Genomic DNA, 17,275 nt, shown 5'->3' on the forward strand with positions numbered 1-17,275 from the left:
ACCTCTCATCCATGGTAGACCAAAGGTCTCTTGAACTAGCCTTCTTGCCTCTTCCGCGCCCTTGCTCCTGGGCCTCTGGTTGTTAACTAGCCACATCACTCTGGGAAGCCATCTCATTGACTGCGATCTACCCTACACATACAAAAAAGCAAAACCAAAACTACTCTGATACCAACTGTCACAGGCTCTAACCTAAGACTCAAAATTCGTGTAGCCTTAGGCTTGGAATCACCTCTTTCTAGCCTAAGTCAGCCTAGAACTAAAGTGTGCGAGCACTAGAACAATGGGAAGGACAGAACACACAAGTTTGAGAAAAACAAAAAAGCAAGAGAATTGCTAGAATATGCTTTGTATTTTTCTAAAGCAAAAGTGTAAGATGATGTGTAAAAGTGTAAGATGATGTATAAAAGAAGGTGAGGTGACCCTCTATTTATAGTTGAGGCCCCTAGCTACACTTATGTCTAAATCACTAGAATCAAAGAATTACAATCAATCAAGGATTACACATATTACATTAATACAGGATTCTATTTTCTAATTTTTAGGGTCAACCAAATCCTCTAGAAGGCTTCTATTGATCCTATGCACTTTTAGAAGATCTTGCTACGCGCTTCCTCTTTTGGGCCTTCTTGGATGTGGTGCAGGCATCATGTAAGCCTAGCCTTGGGCATGCAAGCTGGCCTGTATGCTGTGCGGGTGATCTGGACTCCTCACCAAGGCCTAGTGTGCAAACCCCCGCCAATGCTCCTAGTGCACCAACCTTAACCTCAAGTGCTTGAGCCTGTGCTCCTAGCGCTCTCGCCCAAGGCATGACACATGCACCATGCACACCATAATTGAGCAGTAGGTGGGTCCAACCATATCTTCATATTTCTACCATGCCAATGCCATTTTTATAGCTTGTAAATTCATATAAGCGCTCACTAGCACCCATACATGGGCCTAACTTAATTTTGTCAAACATGAACATCATGCTTAAGCCTCTAAAATCTTGATCACTACCTATACCTTTGTTCTAGGCTAGCTTTTCGTAACCTGGGCCTCCAAAAAGCCTCAAGGCCTATCCATCTAGCCATCAAACCTTGTCTTGCTAGAACTAGAATTGCTCCTTGACTTATAGAAAACCTATGGGATTAGACTAGCTTGTGGACTATGATACATGCACATGCCTCAACCACCATCAAGATATGTTGACCTTTAGCCTTAGGTCATGCTTTGACCACCATTAAAACATGCTGGCCCTTTATGTGAGCAGTTCCCTTGAACACATTGGCACATATTAGGCCACTTACCACACGTAGGTATCCTAGGCTCGAGCTATGCACATATATGCCACGATCAGGCAGTAGGTGGGTTAAGGCACATCTTTATATTTCTACCATGCCAATGCCATTTTTATAGCTTGTAAATTCATATAAGCACTCACCAATGCCTATATCTAGGCTTGGCTCAATTCTACTAAACCTAAACACCATACCTGAGCCTTTAGAGTCTTTATCACTATCTATACCACTATTTTAGGGTAGTTCCCCATAACTTGGGCCTCTAGTAGGCCTCAAGGCATGGTCCTTATGGCTATCAAACCTTATCCTACTAGAACTAAAACTATTCCTTAACTCAAAAAGAACCCCTAGGCTTGGACCAGCTTATGGACTATGACACATCATATGCCTTGACCTTCATCGACATCGAAGGACCTTTGCTGAATGCACATGCCTTAACCACCATCGGGACTTGTTGGCCCTTTATCTCAACACATGCTTTCACCCCTATTGACACATGCTAGCCTTTGTGCATGCAATTCCCTCAAATACAATCAACACATGCTGGCCTCACACCATGCGTAAGTATCCTAGGCCTAGGCCACGCACCATGTGCACCATGATTAGGCAATAGGTGGGTTCAAGCACATCATCATATTTTTATTGTGCCAATGACATTTTTATGGCTTGCAAATTCATATAATGGTCCCTTAAGCCTTTATGTGAAGTTTCGTGGCAAGATGACTCATTTTCTATTTTTCACAAATTTTTAAATTTTTCTCGATTTAGATTTTTTGAAATTTTTTTTAAAGGACTTTTGGCCCTAATTTTGGTATACATGATCCTTGTATTTTTATTGGCTTCCACACAAAAAATTTAGCTAAAAACTTGAAGTGTAGAAGATTTTTTGGCCATTTGAAAGAAGTGCCCCATATTTTAGACTCTTGAATGGCTACTAGCTACAAACTTGTAAAAGCTCTTATGCTCTTTAAGAGGGTGTGAGTTGTCAAGGTTTCTTAGGGATATAGGGCCAATATAAGGGCCAAGTACCAACACCCATCGTATATAATGTGTGTACACCTCCCTGACCCCTACCCCTAATCGCTAGAACCTCTAATGCCACTGATCAAGTTCTCTAACGATGGTGCCCTTGGTAAAAAAAAGCTGAACCAGCACATGCCTGAGTCTAATATATGCACTGTGGCCTAGAATCAAACTTTGACCAAGGCCTTAACCATCAATGGCACATGCTGGTGCATGGTGTGGGTACATGCCTCGAACATCATTAGCATAAGTTAGCCTTCGGTATGGGCACTTGCCTCAACCACCATCGACACAAGCTAGCAATAGGTATGGGCACTTGCCTTGACCATCATTTGCATATTTTGGCCTTTGGTGTGGGCACATACCTCAATCAGCATTGGCAGTAAATGGCCTTCAATGCAGGTAATTACCTTAAACACTATCAGCACATACTAAGCTTTGGTGTCAGCACATGCCTTGACCACCATCAAAACCTACGAAATCTTGGTGTGAGATATGCTTGTTTGAAAAAAATGTCCCCATTTCAAATGCTCTAATGTCTACTATAAGCATATCTATAAAATCTCTCATACTCTTTAAGAGTTGGTTGTCCGAGCCCTCTTTTCCCCTCTATGAGGGGAGTAGGTGTACATGATGGGCTTGTCATTGCATATATCCATGATAATGTCCCTGGGGTAAAATCTAGGCCATGCTTGCCTTCTTGTCATATTGTTTGGTGACTAGTTAGTTTAGTGACCTATAGGCACCTATGGCCTTGACCAGTTGACATGCATGCGAAAAGAGGGCTCAGTTGTGCTAAGCTCAAGCCCGTGCCTGTGACACAAGCTAGGAGCTTAAGCTTAGCTGTCATGCAGCCTTAGGTGGGAAACTACCATCTGTATGCCTAAGTTAGCCTTTAAACCAACTTGGTGTCGTGCACTAATCGACTATGTCATGCACTTATGTTAGAACTCGACTAACCTCCTAGGAGTTTAGGAGAAAGCTAGGAAGGAAATGGTCAAGGCAAGAGTAGTTTATTTACTTGATTAGGTATGTACACTTACTATTTGAACACAGTCCCTATGTGTTCTCTACAAAGGCTTTTAAGGCCTATGTCCCTAATGCTCACACTTTTGCTTTGTTATGTTGTCACTTGGCTATGGTTTATGTACAAATGAGAAAAAGGCTCTCCTATTTATACTTGAGCCCCCTTGGTACTTATGGTTATAATGAATCCAAGTGTATGGCCTTTAAGAGCTTTTTACATAGTTTTATGGTGCCTACACTTCAACACGGTAAGCTAAGGCCTTTTTAGAGATATGCTGATTTCAAGCTCCCCATTAAGCACTTGGGTTTGGAAAAGCCCAAGCATTTTCACTCAATGCCAATACCTAGTGTGTTCCAGAGTCTTCTCTATTTAGGTGTCACTCTACCTATGGTTAAGGCCTTCTAAAGGCTTCTTCATCTATATGCTACAATGCCCGTCACTATGCCTATGCTTGGTCCTTCTGAAACCTTTGGTACTAGCGCACCTAGCCTACCTATAGGCTTGTCTAACCCTTCCATGTTCTAGGCTTTTCTATGTCTAACTACCTGCACCATATCCTAGGCTATTCTAAAACCTTTTAATAGACAATCCTTATGCCTGACACCATGTAGCTCACCATGAAGGTACTCTTACACTTTAGCCTTGGCCTTGGCCCACACATTTGGGTAAAGTATGTGCCTTTAAGAACTTCGTCTTGAACCTACCTAAAGCTTCACCTCACCATCTTGAGCAAGTCCTGTCATGTGACTTTCTTGGTTGATGACTTATTCACGATCTGTGACATTCTCCCCCATTTGTTCTAGCAATGCCCTTGTTTCTAAAGGAATGCCAATCTTTCACCACACTTGCATGTTAGATCGATGTTTGCCTCTTATCCCAATGGCTTTTGGCACCTAATCGTGATCATCCTTTTCTATTGCCTTGACACTAATGTGTCTATTATTAAACTAACTTTTTCCTTAGAGTCACCCACTATGCACTTTGATAAAAGGGGTCTAGTTGATCTCTTTGGTTTGACTGGTGGCTCTTTATGTCCACACTCTACTAATCCTATTAGCTTGATTGGTGGCTCTTTGTAGCCACACCATTATCACCTTTATCAAGAACTCGAGATATTTGCTCCTTTTTGCTCAATCAAATAGCACTAAGCCTCAACACACCATTGGAGTCTTCAAAGTGCTGATTGCTACCATTATTCTTGCCATTAGACTCCTTATAAGTCTTTACAATGGCTACAAGCTTTTTCTATTATAGGCAATCTCTGGGCCTATGTGATTTTAAACACAAAAAGTATGTAAACGTAATGGCTTTCTTACTTTTTTCCTTGTTAAACTCCTCGACCCTTTCCTTACGATGCTAAAGCTTCTCCTCAACCTCATCTTTTGATGAAGAATGATTACTCTTATCTCCCCAACTTAAGCTGTTGTCCCTAGTCTCGGGAGACTTGGTGCATTTATACTCAACCAATGATTTGGAAATTACAATTGCCTAACTCAAGTCTTGGACCCTATGCCACTTTAACTTGATTCTTGCCCATGGCTTTAACCTATCAAGGAAGTAAAACAAGGCTTCTTGCTCAACCATGTTGGGAACCGTAAGTGACAATTTTAAGAACTTCTGACAATAGTCTTACAGTCTTTCCATTTGAATGAGCTGATGAAACTTCACCCAAGCTTCTTTTTCTCATACTTTAGTTTAAACTGTCTCATTAGTTCCCTCACAAATTGATCCCATATGGTGTTGCAGTCTCCCCTTACTGCATGCTATTACACCTCTGATAGCACTATAAGAGGGCCACATCAATTAAGTTCATGGCAATAGTGCTTACCTTAGCCTCCTCTGTTATACCAGCCACTCAAAAGTACTACTTTATGCTCCACATGAAGTTGTTGACTTCTTTGGCTGAGTGACTTCTCTCGAATGGCTTTGGCTCATGCACTTTCATTGTAGGTTTGGTAGCTTGAAATGCAACAAACTTTAGCCTAAGTTGCTCTATTTCTTCCTGTAAGGCTGCCACTTGAGCCTCTAGAGCTTCGTTATACTGTGTGAGCACTTCTATCTTTAGAGTCAAGGCATCATGCATCTCTTCTTTGAGCTCTTTCTATATCAAGTCTAACTCTTGGATGCAATCTTCAATGTCTTTGAACTAATCCATCAAATCTCCCATGGCACATTTTACTAACTAAAAGTCCATGGATGACAATAGATCCTTCGAACTAGCCTTTCTCCTCTTGTTATGGGTAGGGAACCCTTTTGCACTTTACTCGTGCACTTCACCTGAAGGTTACTAGCCATGCTTTGGCACATGCACCACAATTGCAAAGCTCAGACTAAGGATTTTCCACAATTTCATTAAGAGCACTCAAGTGTATTTGTGCCCTGTTCTTAGCACCAACAACCAACAATTGCCCATAAAACACTTCCCATTACAAGTCTATAGCATAATTGACACACTAACACTCAAGCTGCGCATGCACTAGAACTAACACCAACACTGATTGTAACCAAGGTTTGAAACCTACTTTAATACCAATTCCAATTAGAACTGGCTTGATACCAATTATCATAGGCTGAGAGCTTAAGCCTAGCAACCATGCGGCCTTAGGTAGGAAACTATCATCCATGTGCCTAAGTCAACCTTTAAAAGGACTCGGTGCCATGCACAAACCAACTGTGTTATGCACTTGTGCTCGAACTTGACTAACCTCTTAAGAGTTTAGGAGAAAACTATGAAAAAAATGGTTAAGGCAAGACTAGTTTATTTATTTAATAGGGTATGTTAGTCCCTATGTGTTCTCTATAAAGGCTCTTAAGGCTTAAGTCCCTAATGTTCACACTCGTGCTTCCATATGTTTTCATTTAGTTATAGCTTTTGTATAAATGAAAGGAAGGCTCTACTATTTATACTTGAGCCCTATTGGTACTTATGGTTATAATGAATCAAACTATATGGCCATTGAGGCCCTTCTAGAGAGTTCTAGGGTGACCAGGCTCTAACAAGGTCGGCTAAGGCCTTTCTAGAGATATGCTAGTCTTAGGATCCCTACAGAGCCCCTAAGTTTGGAAGAGTTCAGCACTTCTAATAAGTGCTTGCACCAAATGGGTTCCAAAGTCTTTTCCATCTGAGTGCCACTTTACCTATAGCTAGGGTCTTCTAAAGGCTTATTTGTCTAGGTGCTACAATGCCTATCATGTGCCCATGCCTAGCCCTTTTGAAACCTTTGGTGCCCATGCACTTGGTCTACCTCCAAACTTTTCTAAACACTTCCATACCTACATGCATAGCCCATCTCTAGGTGGTTCTAGGGTTTTTTGTACCTAACTACTTGTCTTACATCCTGGGGTATTCTAAAACCTTCTAGTAAGTAGTCTTTATACCTAACACCTTGTAGCTCACTATGAGTGTACTCTTACACTCTAGCCCTAGCCTTAGCCTGCACACTTGGGTAAAATATATGCCTTTAGGACCTTGGTCTCAATATTTCCTAGTGCTTTGCTTGCACTATCTCGAGCAAGTCCTATAATATGACCTTTTTAGTCTAGAACTCATGTACGATCTATAATATTCTTCCCCACTTGTGCTAGCAATGCCCTTGTTGCTAAAGGAATGTCAATCCTCCATCGTACATGCACATTAGTTCATTGTTTGTCTCTTATCTCGATGGTCCTTGGCACCTAATCATTATCATCCCTTTCTCTTACCTTAATAGTGATAGTTTGTTGCCAAACCAATTTTTGCTTGAGTCACCCCTATACACTTTAATGAAAGGGTTTGCCTAATCTTTTTAATTCAACTAGTGGCTCTTCATGACCACACTCTACTAATCCTATTTGGCTTGACTGGTGGCTTTCCGTAGCCACACCATTATCGCCTTCATCGAGAGCTTAAGAAGTTCGCTCCTCTTGGTTCATCTGAATAGCACCAAGCCTTAACACACCATTAGAGTCCTCAATGTGCTAATTGCTACCATTATTCTTGCCATTAAACTCTTTATAAGTCTCCACAATGGCTACAAGCTTCTTCTATTATGGGCAATCCCTAGGTATATGTGATCCTGAACATAAGAAGTAGCTCAAGGTAATAGCCTTCTTACCTTTGTCCTTGTTAGGCTCCTCGACCCTTCCATTGTTTTGTTGTGGCTTCTTCTAACCTCATCCTCTAATGAAAAGCAGTTACTCTTGTCTCCCCTACTTAAGCTACTGCTCTAGGCTTAAGGAACTTGCTATGTTGATACTTAACCAACGATTTGGCAACTATAATTGCCTAACTCAAGTTTTGGACCTTATGCTACTTTAGCTCAATTTTTGTCCACAACTTTAACCAGTCAAAAAAGTAGAACAAGGCTTCTTGCTTGGCTATGCTAGGAACCATAAGTGATAGTTTCAAGAACTCTTGATAATAGTCTCACATTCTTCCCTTTTGAGTGAGTTGGTGAAGCTTTGCCTGAGCTTTTTCTTTTGCATACTCTAGCTTAAACTATCTTATTAGTTCCCTCACAAATAGATCCCATGTGATGATTGTAGTGTACCCTTGCTGCATGTTATTGTACCTTTGATGCCACCACAATAAGGCCACATTAATTAAGTACATGGTAGCATGCTTGCCATGGCTTCCTCCACTGTACTAACCACTAGGAAGTACTACCCCATGCCCCACATGAAGTTGTCAACTTCTTTAGCTGAATGACTTCTCATGAATGGCTTTGGGTTAGGACTTTCACCCTAGGTCCTAAACCCTTGTTTGTAACTATGCAACTTGAAATGCAACAAACTCCTACTTGAGTTACTCTAGTTCTTCTCATAAGGCTACCACTTGAACCTTTAGAGCTTCATTATGTTGCGTAAGCACTTCTATCTCTTGAGTTAAGACACTGTGCATCTCTTTTTTAAGTTTTTCCTATGCCAAGTCTAACTGTTGGATGTAATCCTCAATGTCTTTAAATTGATCCTTCAAATCTCCCATGGCTAACTTTCATTTTGCCAACCGAGAGGACATGGATAATAATAGATCCTTTGAACCACTCTTTTTCTCCTTGCTTGTGGGTGGGTTACCCTCTTGAACTTCATTCATGCACTCTACTTGAAAGTTACTGGCCATGCTTTTTCATATGCACCATAATTACAAAGCTCAAACTAAGGATTTCCCACAATTTACTTAGGAGCACTCACACATATTTATGCCCCACTCTTAGCATCGACAACTAGCAATCACCCACACAATACTTCCCACTGCAAGTTTACAGCACAACTGACACATTAACACACAAGCTACCTGTGCATTCGAACTGACACCAACACTAATCGTAACCAAGGTTTGAAACTTACTTTGATACCAACTCTAGTTAGAAATAGCACTAATACCAACTATCATGGGCTGGGAGCTTAAGCCTAGCTACCATGCAACCTTAGGTGGGAAACTACCATTTGTATGACTAAGTTAATCTTTAAACCAACTAGGTGCCATGCACTAATCGATTATTCAGTTCACTTGTGCTGAAGCTCAACTAATCTCCTAGGAGTTTAGGAAAAAGCTAGAAAGGAAATGGTTAAGGCAATAGTAGTTTATTGACTTGATAGGATATATACACTTACTCTTGGAACACAGCCCCTTATGTGTTCTCTACAAAGGCTCTCAAGGCCTATGTCGCTAATGCTTACATTCTTGCTTCTCTATGTTTTCACTTGGTTATGGCTTATGTACAAATGATGGGGAGGTTCACCTATTTATACTTGAGCCCCTTTGGTACTTATGGTTATAATGAATCCAAATGTATGGCCATTAAGGGCTTTTTAGATAGTTCTAAGGTTTCCAAGCTTTAACAAAGTCAGCTAAGGCCTTTCTAGAGATATACTGGTTTTAGGCTACCTACCAAGCCTTTGGGTCTGGATGATTCAGGGCACTTTTGGTAAGTACCCACACCTAATGGGTTCTAAAGTTTTCTCCATCTAAATGCCACTCTACTCATAGTTAGGGTCTTCTAGAGGCTTTTTCTTTGGGTGTTACAGTGCCTATCACTATGATCATGCTTGGCCCATCTGGAACTTTCAATGCCCACACACTTGGCCTACCTTTAGGCTTTCTAGGCACTTTCATGCCTGTGTATATGGCCTATCTCTAGATGGTTCTAGGCCTTTTTATGTCTGACTACTTGTGCCACATCCTAGGGTGCTCTTGAGCCTTCTAACAAGTAGTCCTCATGCCTAGCATTGTGCAACTTACCATGAGTTTACTCCTACACTCTAGCCTTGGCCTTGGTCTGCACACTTGGCTAAAGTATGTGCCTTTAAGACCTTGGTCTCAATCCTTCCTAGTGATTCACCTGCATCATCTCTAGCAAGTCTCGACCATGACCCTCTTGGTCTGGGACTTATACACAGTCCGTGACATCTGTGGCTGATACTACCCCAGACCTCAAACCAAGTCCCTAAATTAGGCAACAACTCCCTAGGATGGTGCAAGCAGAAGTTGCTATCTCAATCTTGGTCTTGCTAAGTCTCTCAAGTATTTGGTAATCTAGTGATCCTTTCTCATCGACCATAAGAATGCCTTGGCTAGGCCAAGCCCATGCATGTAGCCAATGTTGTCTCTGTTAGTGCATTGAGGCCCATGCAGTGTTAACATCCTAAAAGAATGCTATGTGGTTGATCCTACCAGTGTCAAAAGCTTGACTCAAATGACCATAGTAATTCTAGAGTTAATACGTGCAACAAACCCCAACTTCTAAAAGGGATGCATTTATTAGATAAAAGGTTGACGTGGGCTTTGACCATTGCTTTAATGATTCATAGTAACTCAACAAATCACACGACCTTTATGCCGGTGACGGATCATTCAAATTTCTACCATACCAACTTTTGATGGTAGGATAGTGGCCTACCATGATGGTGAAGGGTAACAGAGAATTAGGGTTTAATTTCGAAAAGGGATCCTAAGAAATGACTAGCAAATCCAAAGAAGGTAGCAAGTGTTAAAATTATCCAATCTTGACATAGGGTGGTAGTCATAATAAATAACAATATCGGGCTTTATGAGTTTGGTAATTGAAATAATTACAATATAAATTCCTTAATAAGGATCCATTAGAGGGCAAGTCTGGTCCTAGTTGCTATGGTAATACCAATTTTAATGGGATATATTTAAGTTGTTGCAGTTAAAAAGCTCATGGTCAAAATTAGGGTTTGGTCATTTGGTATGCCCATGGTGAGCATCGATCTACTCATCCTTCTGCTAGAGACGTGCTCCTAGCCTTAACCGATTGATCATTCCTCTAATGCTATTATTTTGAAAAAATTAGAGTGCTCAAAGTAGGCCTATGCTTGTATACATTAGCATAAGATAACATCATAGGATTTCTATCCTATTGTGGTGGCCTTTGAGATCAAAGTAATGATTAACAAGGACAGTCGAGGGCATTCGTATTTCATAGTCAGAGGTGAAATTTTTGGATTTATGAAAGATGAACAATTGTGAAAGCATATACCAAGGATGTTTTCATTAATCAAGAATGAAAGTTTCAAGCTTGAAGATGATCAAATATCATCCTAGTCTCAACCATAAATGTGTCGACCAAGGATCAATGGATGTTACTTTCAGGACTTCGTCGGCACCTTATGAGAAATCAAAGTCTTTGGGTTCTAGAGGGAGTATGGTTACAAGGCTAAAACTTAAAGGAATTGATGGAAGGGCACCACCAAGAGTGCAACCTATGGCTTAATTTAACTCAATATAGGGAAACTTACCAGGTCTAGACATAGTAAAGATTGATAAACTGAGAGCTCTTTCTTGATTCTATGAGAGGTGGTGCATGGTAGTTCTTAGTTGGTGGATTGATTTGTCTAGTTAAATCCATTAACGAACAGGACCTCAGCATGTTAACTAGCTACATGGAAGTGATCCTTTGTGGATAGTTTCTTAGAGGGACTATGGTTACTTAAGCTAAGAAAGTTAAAGGTAATAATAGGTTTGTGATGCCCTTAGATGTTCTGCGTTGCACGTGTGCTACACTGATGTATTCAATGAGTCTATAGCCTTAGCTAACAGGTCTGAGTAATTTTTGAAATTTCATCATGCTGGGGATAGTAAGTACAAGTCATCAACTTATGTTGACTACATCTTTGCCTTTTTTACACACTGCCCATCCTACTAGTTGAATATCTAGTAAAGTGTTTGGATCATGGTGACGTGGATGGTTTGCTACCTATGACATCATGGGAAGTCCACTGAACCTTATCATTTAGAGGAAAGAAAAGTTGTAACAATGTTTTTATAGGTGAACTTGGGGAAGGATCATTATCGAAACTTGCTCAATGAATGACCCACAAATGTGTTAATGAAGCACTGAGAGGCCAAGCATGCCTTCATGCCCTGAGCCCTTTCTAGCCCTGGGCGTGTGCGATGATCAATTTGTTTTGCCTCTCAAGTGGGAAAAATGATTGGTATCATCGTCTGTGGCCAAATAATGAGCCCTCGATGCATATCGCACTAACGAACTAGAATGAAAAAGAGAGCGTGTGATGTTGCTATCCCTTTCGCAGTGTGTTCGTAAGTGGCACCGTGACTCCTTTTGCATGGAAAACCAAAATGACTCTCTGCAATATATATCTCAGGTCTCTCATTGATGAAAAATGTAGCAAAATGTTATACTTGGTGAGAATTGCAAAATCCCATGTGTAGAAAAATTCTTGTATTTTTGTTGGCATCCACAAAAACATTTAGCTAAAAAATCAGTGTAGAAGATTTTATGGCCATTTGAAAAAAGTGTCCCCATTTCAGACACTTAAATGGCTACTGATTTTGAATCGTAAAAGCTTTTATGCTCATTAAAGGGGTGTGAGTTATTGAGGTTCATTGGGGGATAGGGGGCTAATATAAGGGCCAAGGACTAGCACCCACCACACATCGTGTGCGCACACCCCCTGGCCCTCCACCTCTAATCATTGAAACCCCCATTGCCATTATTCAGTTCTTTGATGATGCTATGGCAATTGGAGTAATGATTAATAGGGATAGTCAAGGACATTGTATTTCATAGTCAAAGGTGAAATTCTTGGATTTATGAAAGATGAACAACTATGAAAGCATTTGCCAAGGATGTTTTCATTAATCAAGAATGGAAGTTGAAGGCTCAAAGACAATTACATACTGTCTTAGTCTTAACCATAAACGATGCCAACCAAGGATCAATGGATGTTACTTTTAAGACTCCTCTGGCACCTTATAAGAATCAAAGTCTTTGGATTTCAGGTGGAGTATGGTCATAAGGCTGAAACTTAAAGGAATTGATGAAAAGGCACCACTAATAGTGGAGCCTATGGCTTAATTTGACTTAACACATGGAAACTTACCAAGTCTGGACATACAAAGGATTGATAGATTCAAAGCTCTTTTTTTATTCTATAGGTGGTAGTGCATGGTCATTCTTAGTTGGTGGAGCGATTTGTTTAGTTAATTCAATTAATGAACAAGACCTTAGCCTACTAACTAGCTATGTGAAGATGAACCTCCATGGCTAGCTTCTTAGAATGACTATGGCCTTTTAGGCTAAGAAAGTTTAAGGCAATAATAAGTCTATGATACCCTTAGATATTTTAGGCCACACACATAATACACTAATGTATTCAATGTATCTATAGCCTTGGTTGATAGTGTTGGTTAATCTTTGAAATTTCAACATGATGGGGATAGATCATTACCATTGTTAGTCTTCAATAAGGAATTCCTAGTAAGCGTGATTTATCAACTTGTATTAACTGAATCCCTAACCTTTGTACACACCACCTGTCGCTCCTACCAATTGAATGGTCCTCGAAGTATTCAAATCATGGCAACATGGATGGTTTACTACCTGCGACATATTAAGAAGTCCACTAAACTTTATCATTTAGAGGAAGAAGAAGTCATAACAAGGTTTTCATAGGTGAACTTATGGAAGGATCATTGTTGAAACTTGTTTAATGAATGACACGTGAATATGTTAACAAAACATCGATGGGGCGAGGTTGCCTTTATGCTCCAAGGCTCTTTCGGTTGTGGATGTGCACAATGGTCACTTTTTTTTGCTTGTCAGGTAAATGAAACAATCAGTGTCATCACTTGTGGTTGAATAATGAATCCCCATCATGAATTGCACCAAGGGATCGAAATGAAAAAAAGCGTGTGTGCCATTGTCATTGGTTCACATTACATGTATGGGTGGCACCGTGACTCCTTTTATCATGAAAAACCAAAATGACTCTCAACAATGGATATCTCGACTCTCGCTTCGATGAAGAACATAGTGAAATATGATACTTGGTGTGAATTATAGAATCCTATGAGCCATCAAGCCTTTGAAAGCAAGTTTAACCCTAAGCCATTAGGCTAGAGGCCTGATTGCCTGCGTGTCATGCATCATCACCCCCTCCAACCCCCTACCCATTGGGCTTTGAGCAAGGGGCAAAAGATGGCCTCTTATGATCTTGTCAGTTGTCATTGGCCCAAAAGTGAGTCCCCAGTAATGATAGTGTTGTGACCATTACTAGTAAAGCTCCCAGCATGCATTGTCTCTAGTGACGAGCATTTATTTTCCATCTAAACCCCATCAGACCTCTCGCATCACTCAATCAATGCACGCATTGTGACCCTAGGTCAGGCAAGATTACTCTTTGAGTTTAAGCATATCAATAAGTAGAGGAAAAGAAACTTACCAAGATTCCCCTAGTAACGATGAGCAAATTGGGAAAAGCCTAACTTGATAATTGGTCACCTTTGATGTCCAAATTGTAGTTTAGAGAAGCATCTTTAATGGTGGACTGGGCCCAATCCATTAGAAAGAGGTACTGAAGAGGGTGAAAGCCCCATTATGCCTAGACCCTATCACACCATGAGGCGCTATCTACGAGTCGAGTTGTTCAAGAATGTAGCCCTAATCAGGTAGTAAATTCTATCCAAGGCTGAATACAAGGAAGAGACCAATAATGAACAAGTATCGTGAGGGAAAGATGAAAAGGACTTTAAAAAAAGAGTCAAAAAGTGCATGAAATTATCAGTAGAGAAGTAGATGAGGGCTAAGGATGCGTCTCAATTAGATGTGAAATGGCGAGAGTTGGTCCATCAATCGACTTGGGGCATGGATCGATGCAGATCATGGCAATGGCCCAAGCTCGAGCTTTTTATATGCCTACAGAGACATTATCACCACTATCATGGAATGCAACACATGCCATCTAGATGTGTGTCAGCCCATATGTGCTCCTAGGGTCAACCTATAGGCTTCCCATTTGGCCCATCTTGAAACACAAACCAAGGAGTCTAACATGTGTAAGTCAACGAGCTAGAAAAACCATAAGGTGCAAGGAAACTAATTGGCAAGATCCCTTGCAAGTGCACTACCAACCAACCCTGATCTTTTGAATTACGCCTGAATGAGACGGAGACAGAGGAAACTCTGGTGGAGGCCCACAGCAATGCTAACTTGCAAATCATTTGTCTGTCTTAGGTATAGGGCAAAAAACTAATTGAAATGTCTAGTAGCTAGCTCCCTCTAAAGTTTCTCTCAAGATAGCTAGAGCCCTTAGCAAGTTGTATCAAGTAAAGCCAATGATTAGAGGCATCGGAGGTGCAACACCCTTGACCTATTCTCAAACTTTAAATAGGTAAGAGGGTGAGGCTACATCATGGAGCCGCTCCATGGAATCATGAGCTCCAAGCGAGCCATTTTGTTAAGTAGAACTGGTGATGTAGGATGAACTAGAAGTTAGGTTACGATGCCTAACTGCATGCTAACCTAGAACCCACAAAGGGTGTTGGTCAATTGAGACAATAAGAGAGTGGTAATAAAAGTCAAAATCCACTAAGGAGTGTGTAATAACTCACCTGCTAAATCAACTAGCCCTAAAAATGGATAGTGCTTAAGCACACAACCTATATATGGCTATTAGGGCAAGGGCTAGGCCTTAATGAATAGCAAGGTGTGGGGGCACCGCAAAACCCAAAGCATGAGCAGAGCAACCATTAGTATAGATCTTGGTGGTAGTAGCAAATATTCAAATAAGAACTTTAAAGGCTAAAGAAGGGAAAGGTTCTATGTGAATAGCACTTGCACATGGGTTAGTCAATCCTTAAAGATGGGGAAAGTTCATCCGATAGCACGTCCAGCACAAGCTTTAAAAGGGAATCAAGCTAAAATTCTTAAACCAAGATGCGGTGACTAATGGCAATGTTAAGGACTCTGAAGATATTGGTGGGGGCCTCAGGAAGAGTTATCTTTTTTATTTAATGGCCTGTCCACCCTGGAAATGGCTTAACCAAAGGTAGGGTCCAACAACCAAAAGAGTACTACACGTTGCATGGTGTCTAATGTACCCCTGGTGACCTTTGAAAATCCAAAGGACCAACTATCATCCATGCCTAGTCATACTCATAACCGCATCAGGTCTCTAAAGTGAGTGGCCTCTGGTCGATGAACCAATATAGGTAAAAGATGTCAGTAAAATGGATTTGTAACCTTAGGAAAAGGGTTGGCTTTGAAGGCTAGGCATGGGGGTCCCAATCTTGAACCCATCGGCTACTGGTGCACTACTCGAGCTACTCTTACAATGAGAATGGGTCATCACATGCCAGCTAAGGGATGGATTAGGAATGGCTCCCTTAGGGGTTTTTCCTATATGACGAATAGTTGGCTCAAAACTGTTATGGACAAGGGGAATCCAACTATTTAATTAAAACAAAGCATTGCAATGGTCCCTACAGATGCTCACTCAATGTGATTTTTGCCCAGTGCTCTGAATGTCAAAGTGAAGAAATTCAACCAAGTACAGGTAAATAGTGGGAGTAACTATGACTCTCTTAGGGTAACCAAATGCCTCATCATATAATTAATGACATGCATGAGTGGATTAACAAGATTCCCACTATCCCTATCTACTATCCAACAAAACCACAACCAAGGGAATGAGCTTGGTAGAGTCCAACTTTGTGAAATGACTTGAAAGGTATAGGATAAGTGGGAGCCCTTGGGCAAAATTGGAATATCATAACTTTTAACATTCTTTTACTTATTCCATGAATCAAAGGTGGGGCATAACCCCTTCTTTTGGAACCAAAACTGCCTTTGGTCAATTAATCCAAGCAAAAAACCTTGTTAGGTGGGGAGTTTGGCTAAGGCAGCACATTTGTTAAAAGATAATGCAGGTGTCCTAAGATGAGCTCAACAAGAATAGAAATCTTATGTGGAACAAAAGGGTAAAAGCTCATTTGATTCTATTTTCCAGTATGAATACGAATTATGAAAATGTGGCCTATCGATCCTTTAAACCTTTAAAATTTGAAGCTAGAAGTGTTTGAAAAGTTACCGGAGGGATAATTAGCTTATGATAACCAAGCATTCATAGAGACATTGCTTTTTGATTCTTTGATGTTGGCTCTTCCTATCATTTTGAAGTAGAATTCACTAAGTGCTAGATTGTTCACCCACCACTAGGAAACATGAGCTAGGTTTAAACTACCATGAGACAGGTTAGTTTTACCCTACTGATGGTAGCGTCACACCTAGTATGAAAGGAACCATTGATTTGCACAATTGGTCATCATGTTTGGTTGAAAAGTTAGTAATGTGAAGCTACCATGCACTAGATTATGACTGAACACCTCTAAGTCAGAATCCAGGCTAGAAATAATGCACACACCCATCGCTCGATTGCCAACCTATAGTAGGGGCCTATGGCCTTCAATGGCACATGTCGTAGGTGTAGCCCTTATGGTGGACAAGCCACACGGGCCTCCTTAGGGCTCAATTCCCATCGAGTGGTGGGTAAAATCCTTTACAGATGGCTTAAATATGTGACAAGGTATTGTAAGTGGTAGAGTGGCCTTGCTACCATGATCCACTAAGATTCAACCTTTCATCACTTCGATTCATCCCTCCCCCACTTCACACCCACTAAAGTCCACTCATTTCATTTT

The 17,275-nt window shown here is 40.8% G+C and overlaps 6 pseudogenes; 4 read left to right on the forward strand and 2 right to left on the reverse strand.

The window, feature by feature from the left end:
* Positions 1-9,573: 9,573 nt before the first annotated feature.
* On the reverse strand, positions 9,574-13,187 carry LOC149517790 (uncharacterized; annotated as a pseudogene).
* On the forward strand, positions 9,845-11,626 carry LOC149517791 (18S ribosomal RNA; annotated as a pseudogene).
* LOC149517792 (18S ribosomal RNA) lies at positions 11,975-13,273 on the forward strand (annotated as a pseudogene).
* Positions 13,274-13,500: 227 nt separating this feature from the next.
* On the reverse strand, positions 13,501-14,797 carry LOC149517793 (uncharacterized; annotated as a pseudogene).
* On the forward strand, positions 13,564-13,719 carry LOC149517794 (5.8S ribosomal RNA; annotated as a pseudogene).
* LOC149517795 (25S ribosomal RNA) lies at positions 13,951-17,231 on the forward strand (annotated as a pseudogene).
* The last annotated feature ends 44 nt before the right edge of the window (positions 17,232-17,275 follow it).

This window comes from Durio zibethinus, chromosome 8 (assembly GCF_047325235.1).
Source record: "Durio zibethinus cultivar Kanyao isolate XHJ-2024 chromosome 8, ASM4732523v1, whole genome shotgun sequence".
NCBI classification, from domain to species: domain Eukaryota; kingdom Viridiplantae; phylum Streptophyta; class Magnoliopsida; order Malvales; family Malvaceae; genus Durio; species Durio zibethinus.